At 43.6% G+C, this 10,068-nt stretch overlaps 1 pseudogene; it reads right to left on the reverse strand.

Annotated features, from left to right (window-relative positions):
- Positions 1-797: 797 nt before the first annotated feature.
- On the reverse strand, positions 798-1,241 carry LOC145542584 (ubiquitin-conjugating enzyme E2 D1 pseudogene; annotated as a pseudogene).
- Between the last annotated feature and the right edge of the window lie 8,827 nt (positions 1,242-10,068).

Below are 10,068 nucleotides of genomic sequence, written 5' to 3' on the forward strand. Positions count from 1 at the left end.
TTTTCAATACTGTTCACAGAAAAAAAGTAACAAGTTGACATACATGTAAATAAAATACATTTAGTCTATACAGTAAAATGGAGAGGGCGATGGCACCCCACTCCAGTATTCTTGCCTGGAAAATCCCATGGACAGAGGAGCCTGGTAGGCTGCAGTCCATGGGGTTGCGAAGAGTCGGACACGACTGAGTGACTTCACTTTCACTTCTCACTTTCATGCATTGGAGAAGGAAATGGCAACCCATTCCAGTGTTCTTGCCTGGAGAATCCCAGGGACAGTGGAGGCTGGTGGGCTGCTGTCTATGGGGTCTCACAGAGTTGGACACGACTGGAGCAACTTAGCAGCAGCAGCAGCAGCAGCATACAGTTAAAAAATACAAACTATAAAGTGAGCTAACGAATGAAATCTGAATACTGATTTATAAAACTAACGACATCTTAGATAACACATACAATATTTTTCATGTAAAAACATCTAGTTTCAGCAAAAACATAATTTGGTTGCTTCTCAGATGCATTATAGATCTTGTAAACTGAAGATGCAGATGTCCAAGTGTCTTAAAAACCATAATAAATGTCTTTCTCAATGCATACAAAATGATAAATGCTCTCATCACCGTCTCAAGAATATTTTTGGAAGTTTGTTTTGTCTTGCTTCAGAAATACATTTAAAATGGGCAAAAATCAAAGGATTTCATGGTACAATGAAACAGAAAACAGTGTTCAATTTCCTGCAAATGTTGAAAAAATCCTAGATTTTACAGTACTCTGGTATATATGAAACTTTTTTTTGTTGTTTTACATTGCATATTTCTGAGTCCATTCTCTTGCGTGTCTGTTGTATTTTTCTTTGTCTGATTTATAGATTTGTGCAATATCTGGTACTAAGGGGTCATCTGGATTAGGGTCACAAAGCAGAGAACATATGGACAATGAAACTTTTGATACAGTCAGAACTGGTGACCACTGGGACCTCAGGATATCAAGACAAATACTTCCATTACTGTTTATGTTTGGATGGTAAATGTTTGTTGTGAAAGCAGCCTTTGGTGGTTTAGAAGGATAGTCTGTCGGAAAATGTACAGCAAGAAAGAGGACTCCACCTTGATATGTGCTATCAGGAGGCTCCATAATAGTTGTTTGCCGGTGGAACAAGTCGTCTCCCACAGGTCCAGCCGAACAGTGAGCAGGTGGGTCACGCTGCAGATGACGTAACTCTTTCTGAATCCGTTTCAGCGCCATGGGTCAGGGAGGGCAGTGGGACCCCGGCCTGCGGGGGACGGCTGTGGGGCTCAGAGGTGTGGGCTGGTGGGCTTGGATCGGGGGCTGCTCGTTTGACTCAGGCGGGTGGGTCCCCGCTCGCTGCTGTCTGGCTCGCTCTCCTAATCATGTTTCTTGATTGATTACATAGTAATTAGTTGACCTTCTCTGAGTTCCGAAGGGTAGATTCAGTCTGTTGTTAAAAAGAGAAGGAAGTGAATGCAGAAACAAAGAAGAAGCAGTCAAGAAACTACAGTATAACCATAGAGCAGGGTCCTAGTTCTTCCTTGAGGAAAAAACATAGCTTACCACCTCCAGAGGGAACAAGAAAGCAGCAAGCTCAAGGGCTAAGCAGGTACCCAAGTATGCTTGCCTTTGCTCCCAGGGTGGTTTTTGAGGGCCTCCTTTGGTTCCCTCTTCTGACACTAGAACTATCAAAACATAAACTGAGACATATTAAAAATAAACTTGAATCAGCATACAACCAACCAGACAGAAAGGCTGAAAGGAACTTCAGGGGTATACAAAATGAGAGACTTTCTTAGGCAGAAGGGAGCAAGAATAGGAAGTTACATTAAGAAGAAAGTAGGTTGGTTATTATGTGTGTCTTACGTTCTACAGTTGTGGCCAACTCTTATGGTCTTATGGACCATAGCCAGCCAGGCTCCTCTGTCCATGGGATTTTGGAGGCATGAATACTGGAGTGGGTTGCCACACCATCCTCCAGGGGATATTCCCTATCCAGGGATCATACCTGCATCTCTTATATTTCTTGCATTGGTAGGCAGGTTCTTTATCACTAGCGCCACCTGGGAAGATCCAGGTTGGTTATCATAAGCTTTCTTTTCTTTAATCTATTAGGAAGATTAAGGCAATTCCTGATTGACTATTTTGAGGTTACGTTTCTGGGAGAGCCAAAACTGTGTGTAAGTCTTGGTTTGGTAAGTGGAGTTTAGCATAAGTGACTCCATTTGCGGCTTGCTGTCTTGTTTTTAAGAGTGGTTAGCCATAAACGCTTAAGATATTACATGTTTCCCTTACATAACTGATATTCTCTCATTATTATAAACTTCGTACATATTCCATGTCTTCTGTAATTCCCAGGTGCCTTTAGTGATAAAGAACACATCTGCCAATGCAGGAGACGTAAGAGATGCAGGTTGGATCCCTTGGTTAGGAAGATCCCCTGGAGAAGGAAACGACAATCCCCTCCAGTATTCTTGCCTGGAGAATCCCATGGACAGAGAAGCCTGGCAGGCTACAGTCCATAGGTTTGCAAGGAGTCAGAAACGACTGAAGCAACTTAGCAGGCAGAATTTGTTCAACTTTATGAACTCCATTGCCTAGCACTGAACCTGGCATGTCAGGTAGAGAACTTGCAAACTCACTCACATAACACGCTGCCTCATTGTTGTTCCATTATTAGATCTGATGAAATGGAGCACACATCATATGTATCCAAGAAGACATACATAAAAATACATATAAATGCATTAGCAATACAAGTAATTTTTCTGAAGCCCTTCTATTTTGTTGGTTCTACGCTCTGAGGACCTCGGTAAATAATGTGCTTTTGTGTTCTGAAGTGTATATATATATATATATATATATATATATATATATATATGTAGGCTTCCCAGGTGGTGCTAGTGGTAAAGAATCCACCTGCCAATGCGGGAGATGCAAGAGACATGGGTTTGATCCCTGTGTAGGGAAGAGCCTGTGGAAGGGAAATGGCAACCCACTCCAGTATTCTCGCCTGGAAAATTTCATGGGCAGAGGAGCCTGGCAGGCTACAGTCCATAAGGTTGCAAAGAGTCAGACATGACTGAGTGTGTGCATGCGCACATGCACACACACACACACACACACATTTCTTCCTTGTAGTTGGGGAGGAGTTTAGAAATTTAAACTTTGGGAAAAGCAGACCTGCTTACATTTTATATGACTTTCCTTTTTCTCTACCATTTCTGGCTCTTGCAGTGGCTCTGCTCTTACTGGATGCATGATACAGTCACACTGGAAGGTGTACTGACAAGAGCATGGGCCAGGAGCATCAGGGGTCATGCACATGGAGATTCTCTGATCTCTTTTCTCTGGTTAAACTTCAGTCTGATGCTGTACTTTGGAAACTAGATTTGAATGGGGGTTTCTCAGGATGCTGCTTCACAGTTGGAAGGAAGGATTCATAGGACTGGCTTAGAGCATCTTGGAGAGCACCCCCACGCCTTGCTGGAGATGGTGAACCATGGGGGAATGAGCAGCTGTTAGGAGTGAGCATGTCTCATCAGGTCACTGCTCACCCTAAAATCCTTCAAAGCTTTCTAGTACTCTGGGTATAAAATAAAAGTCCTTGCCATGACTCTCAGGATCTCCCACAGCCTCACCGCCTCCTTCTTCAGCACCGCCTCCTTCTTCAGCCACATGGGAAAAGCCTTCCTCCACGCTCATTGCTCAGACCTACTGGCCTTCTGTTGGTCCTGCAACACCACTGCGTCTCCTGCTTGAGGGATTTTATGGAAATGGTTCCTTCCATGTGGAATAGCTTTCTCCTCCAACCTCCATCCAGCCAACTCCAACATGTTCTGCCCAACCCCCCAAACTTTAGTTAGAGTAACTCCCCTTTACTTGCCCCCTCTCACAACTTATCACCTTTTAACAGCTTGCCTGCTGTGTCTTCTTCACTGGATCATAGCTCCTTGAGGGTGGACCCCATGTGGCTTCCTCATCCCAGGAACTACCATGCCTGTCCCCTTGCCAGATGGATGCCAGACCATTGAGAAATATCTGTGAGGTGAACACACATCTCAAAGCATCTAAAGACAATAACCGAGCCGACTGGGTGGTGCTTCTGGAAACAAGAGAATTCCTGCTTTCTCTCTTTCAGCCCAGTAGGGAAGCAGGGGTTTTGAAGGGCAGGCCCTAGATGTGAGGATTTTGGGTGAGGAATCTCATCCAGCGAGCCAGGCCAGGACTCGCACTGTGAAATAGGAACATTTTCAGGAAGTGACTCTATGCTGGAATTCCTCAGTTCCAAGGTGACACTGACAGAAGTGCTACTTTCGTCATCAAAATTCTGAAATCCTGACTAATCTCAGCTGAATTCATTCCAGACTGAGCCATTTCCATAATTTTAAAGTATAACCAGTAACCACACCAGCAAAGCCACCCCTTAACAAATAAAGGATCTGGTGGTCTCAAGAAAGACCAATCAGAAGCTGAGAAATATGTAACCCCTAAAATGATAGTGTGGGGAAAAATTTGGCTTGAATTAAATTCAGTTCAGTTCAGTTTAGTCCTCAGTCATGTCTGACTCTTTGTGACCCCATCGACTGAAGCACACCAGGCTTCCCTGTCCATCACCTACTCTCGGAGAGTGCTCAAACTCATGTCCATTGAATCAGTGACGCCATCCAACCATCTCATCCTTTATTGTTCCCTTCTCCTCCTGCCTTATTAAACTTTAAAGTAGTATTTAACGTAATCAAATCAAACCTCTCTCTCTGGATAGGTTTTGCCTTCTGGGTGTGTGTCGTGTGGTCAATCTCCAGATCATTAAAGTCACTCACTAAGTACCATTTGAGTCCCTAATGCCAGCTTTACTCTTGGTTCAGGGGTTCTCAGTTTCCCACATAATCCCATATATCAATGCTGTATGGCTATAGCTTCTTTGTATTAGCAAGCACGAATGTGAATAGGTCTTTACTCTGCTAATTATAGCAGATGAAGTGACTTTTTTCAACTTCCTTATCTAAAAGCTCAGCATTCTCAGTATTCTCAGAGTTCTTAGCACACCATCAAACACTGTTTAAAGATATAGTTTCTATGACACCATTTCATGTCGATTCTCTGCTCAAAGACTAATCCTAGTGCCTGGGTTTGAATGACTCTATACATAAAATGTCAACTTGACCTCTATTATATGAGACATTTAGATTCAATTTACCTAAAATTCTGGCTATATGACAAATGGTGATATTTTAATTATACGTCTATGAAGTATTCACCTTTTTGCATAATTCTATCCATATGACCACAGTGACTGGCAGGGATTGACACCTGGTTTAGAGGGAATCATGGGATAGTTTGAGATCAACTGGAAAGAAATGCTGTCTTTTTTTGACTTGGCATAAACCTGGGAAGATGTAGGCCTGCCTTTGGCTCTTAGAAGCCTTCCTGCCATCAAACATGGCCCGACATCAAAGAAACCTTAGAGAACAGAGCTCGTTCCTAATGTCAGGCTTGAGCCCCTGCACCAGATCCCTACCTGGGACCACTATACCCCTGGCCTTGCGTGTAAGTGAGCCTGAGATTCCATCTCATGTTTCAGTCCCTGACAAGACCTCAAGACTCTGCTATCTAAGACAGCACCCCAACTCTGCCTGTCCCCAGACGTGGCCCCCTCAGGTGCTTCTGGGGACAAAGCAGCCATGGGGAACACAAGCATCAAGGTGGCAGCTGAGGGGACTGCTGGTGGACAGTCCTCCTCTTTGAATCACTTGGTTTAGAGGAAGAGCAGTCAGGAATGATGAGCAATAATTTAAATGTGGAGATCTTACAACAAGCCCATATTGACTGCCAGAACTCACTGGGACAAAGATTCTAAAAGGAGAGAAACAAACAGAAAACACATATACTTATTACTGAACTAAAATTCAGTTATGATCTTTTAAATATAAAATAGCATTTTATCTGTTATATTTTTTAAAATATGCTTGGATCACATTTGGACTTGCAAACCAAATAGACGAGACTTAATTCATTCTCACAGAAGGATCAAGGTAGGGAGGAGACTGTAGACAGGACAAGTATAAGTCACTCTGTATTTATTTGGTATTCAATACACTTCTCTTTCCTGAGAGAAAACACTTGGTCTGAGATATACCGTTAATAAACCCCCTGTTTCTGCCTTTAAGTCTTGAATTATTATGCCTGTTAATCGAGGTTTGGTACTGTCACATACAGTATTTAAAAATTTCCCCTGAGATTATTTTAAGGCTGTTCATTTTGCCACAGAATAGCTTCTCTTCTGAAGTTCAAGAGAAAAGTAGAAAAAGGGAAGTATTCTGGTGGTGAGAGAGGCAGATAACAGACAGAATTACTGAGAAAAAGATATAGAGTCAACCACAACATTAATTCATATTTCCCTGGCCATGAACTTTATCCTTTCAACATCTCCAAACATTCGAGCAGGGAAATTTAATTCCTGCATAAAAGAAAATTTATCTCAATGCTGTGTACAAAGCAGGTTGGCTACTGCTAACCACCAGCATTATCATGATGCCTCAGTTTCTGTTAAAATGCAGAGCTAGAGCGCTGAAGAATGGATGCTTTTGAACTGTGGTGTTGGAGAAGACTCTTGAGAGTCCCTTGGACTGCAAGGAGATCAAACCATTCCATCCTAAAGGAAATCAGTCCTGAATATTCATTGGAAGGACTGATGCTGAAGCTGAAACTCCAATACTTTGGTCACCTGATGTGAAGAACTGACTCATTGGAAAAGACCCTAGTGCTGGGAAAGGTTGAAGGCAGGAAAAGGGGATGACAGAGGATGAGATGGTTGGATGGCATCACCGACTCAATGGACATGAGTTTGAGTAAACTCCGGGAGTTGGTGATGGACAGGGATGCCTGGTGTGCAAAGAGTCGGGCACAACTGAGCAACTGAACTGAACTGAGTGAGGTGTGGATGGACTTCTCTAGGGGCATATGGGAAAGAGGAAAACCCAGACATGAATGATAAGAAAAACTATGTGCTTTGTCAAGCCTGCACTGTTTTTCAAAATGGTTTGAAATCAAAACAGTTAATGATCCTCTCCAAGCAGGAATGGGGATTATCATCTCAAATTAGGTAAATCAAGTCAGCAAGGCATAAGGCAAATGGACATGAGTCTTCCATTCCTGGTGCACTGAGTCAGCTATGAAGGCAATGCAACTTCAGCAGGAAATCACCCTCCTGGGTTGCAGTGACTCACATTTAGGAAGGTGCCTTCTAGCTGGGATCAGTACTCTTAGGTGATGGTGTCAGTCCTCCACCCATGACCAACCTAGAGTGTCTCAATGGAATGAATGAATTCCCTACTGAAGACTCCCCTTTTTAGAAATAAACAAGCAAAGATTTCCGTAATCTGACCCACATTCAACAGTGGAGGAAGGCAGTGGGTTCTGGGTGGGAAGAGTGGGAAAGGAAGCCCAGAGTCAGGCAAACACACTCAAGGACAAGGTGCTGGAGAGTGTGCAGGTCTCTGAGGATGGAAAAGAGAAATGCAGGCTGAACAAAGGTGCTTGTGGCACTTCTGAAGGCATTATTCCATGGACATCATTCCATGGACACAAGGTTCACAAATCTCTCTCCTGCAGTACTTTAGACAGGAATTCACCACGTTTTCCAAGTAGGTAGGAATGTCATTCTGCAAAGGAAAAGAGACTGTTACTTCTATGTCCACATACCAATTGCTCCTGATTCTCAGGATGTGGCAAAGGTGAAGGAAGATGGCTAGGGTAATAAATACGACAATAAGGCACGTGAGCAGATTTCTACAGAGTGTTGCTACAAACAATGACAAATGGTAAGATGCAGGGCATAGGTAAGGTAGGTGCCACTGCTGTAAAATCTTGCTGTATATTTTAGATTTGGCTAATAAAATGCTAGCTATTTCTAAGACATCATTTTTTAAAAAAGGAAAATGAAACCACGTAATGAGATTGGCTTGGACTGAGGGATGCTTCCAAAGAAATGAGAGAAAGAATTTGCTTTACAGAGTTAGAAAATGGCAAGAATTGGGAGCAAGAGGCAGGATATGTCATCCTTTACTTAATGTTGAACATGGTTCAAGACTTTCCACAAATGTTCTATTTACTCCTTCTCTACAGAGTGGGAATATCCATCTCCATTTTTTAGAGGGAAGAAATTGATTACCTAGATTATATAGTCAGAAGCAGGACGAGGGTTCAAAATATGATGTGTTTGACTCAAGTCTATGTGCTTTTTCACTCTCCCAGGGGATTGGTGAGTCCCTAGCCTCTAAGTAGGACCATACAAAACAGACTGAATGGTGTCCATGATTTCAGGTCCTAGGCAGGCTCTAGTGATCTGGATACCGCTGAGGTCCTCTCTCCTTACGGAAAAAAGGCAATAAGAACAAAACCAGAGGCTTCCCCAGGCTTGAACATATCTCACTGTCTCCTAAGCCAGATTGGCCTAACTCCTCCATAAGCAGATGCAGGCACCCTAGTTTCTACAAGGAACAGGCTATTGTCTGGAGATTCCAGAGAGTGATCCTGGTGGGATCTCTGGGAGAAAGCAGATGTTCTAGCCAAAAATGTTTTGTCTTTTTTTTCTAGCCTCTCTCCTGGATGTCAGCAACCCTAGTCCTAATCATAGTCAGTCAACCAAGCTGATCATAAAACAGCTTCATAGGTCCTGAGAAGTGTATCTTTTCAGGCTGACAATCCTATAGGTTAAGTTAGCATTTGTCAAACACACTTCCCCTCCTGCCTCCTGGAGTCTTCCCTTGGCAGCCCAAAGAGCCAGTTTGGAACTGAGCAATTTAGGTTATCAAAGTAAAACATGAAAACTAGAGAGGGAAAAAAGGACAATTCAGAAGGAGGGAAACTGTTCGAAAGATACAGTACAAACCCTGCAAACCTTTCACCCCTCTCTTCAGGCCCAGAAAGTAAGGATGGAGGTAACACAGATTCAAGTGGACTCTGTCCTCTGCTTTGCCTTAAGGCACATTCTACTGCTGTTTATTAAATGCTTGGCAAGTACTGGACACTTGGATATATCACTCTTTCAATTATTTCTTTCATTAATTATCTCAGTTCTAAGAAGTTGATAAAATAGACCTCAGTTGATATAGGATAAATTGGAGACTCAGAAGAATGAGGTGACATGTCCAAGGTGGTAGACTAACATGTCAGAACTATTGTTTAGATTTTGCTGTGGCCCCACAGCCACATCTGTTCAGTCCAGCAGGTGGTCACATGGACCCTTCTCAGACTCTCTCCTGAGGCTGGAACTCAAGGAAAGCAGCCCTCAGTTCCTGAGTTTTTGCTGAGAAGAGGTGTCTCCTCAGAGATGGTCCCACTAGCTCTCCTGCCCATGTGCAAGAGGCTGGTGTGTGCAGTATTAGACAAGCCTGAAGTGAGTTTCTAAGCCTTCTGATTCTCTTGGATGTTCTGATTTCACCTGGAAAATGCAAGAGTAAAGAATGAACTGATCAGATTTAAACATCCACTTACATTTTACCCAAGCTTCGGGGGATAAATTGAGTCTCCCTTGTTTCTTTACACCCGTGTCCAGTCTCTGACCTTGGGGAATATGCATCTTGTGCTCTACATGCCTGCAGTCAGTGCAGTCTTCACACGGGTGGCCCTGGCAGGTACCCCAACACCTCACCTGCCCCCTTTTTACCTTTGCTCCCCCTCTTGCCATCGCTCTGGATCTCCAGCCTCTGCTAGAACTGCCTTACCCGGATCACACCTGACTTCTCTGGAAACTGTGGCTCAGAGCTACTCTGGGCCAGGAACACATGGGTTTTCTGCCCTTCAGTGTCCAGCTATCGCCGCTGCCGCACATAGACGCACTACATCACCAGTCAAAGCACAACATCCAGGCCAGCGTGTCAGATGAGCAGAAGGAGAGCCCACAAGCCAGAAGCAAAGGGACATGATTCTGTTCCTCCACTTGGTAATGGCTCCCTTATACTGTTACTTCACGTCGTACCCTGTCTACCTACCTGCCCTGCAAAACCATGGCTCCTCCCACCTGGTGTTCTCATTTGAGAACATAGATTACCCACCAGTG

This window comes from Giraffa tippelskirchi, chromosome 3 (genome assembly GCF_054371585.1).
Source record: "Giraffa tippelskirchi isolate mGirTip1 chromosome 3, T2T-mGirTip1v1.2.pri, whole genome shotgun sequence".
In the NCBI taxonomy this organism is placed as follows: domain Eukaryota; kingdom Metazoa; phylum Chordata; class Mammalia; order Artiodactyla; family Giraffidae; genus Giraffa; species Giraffa tippelskirchi.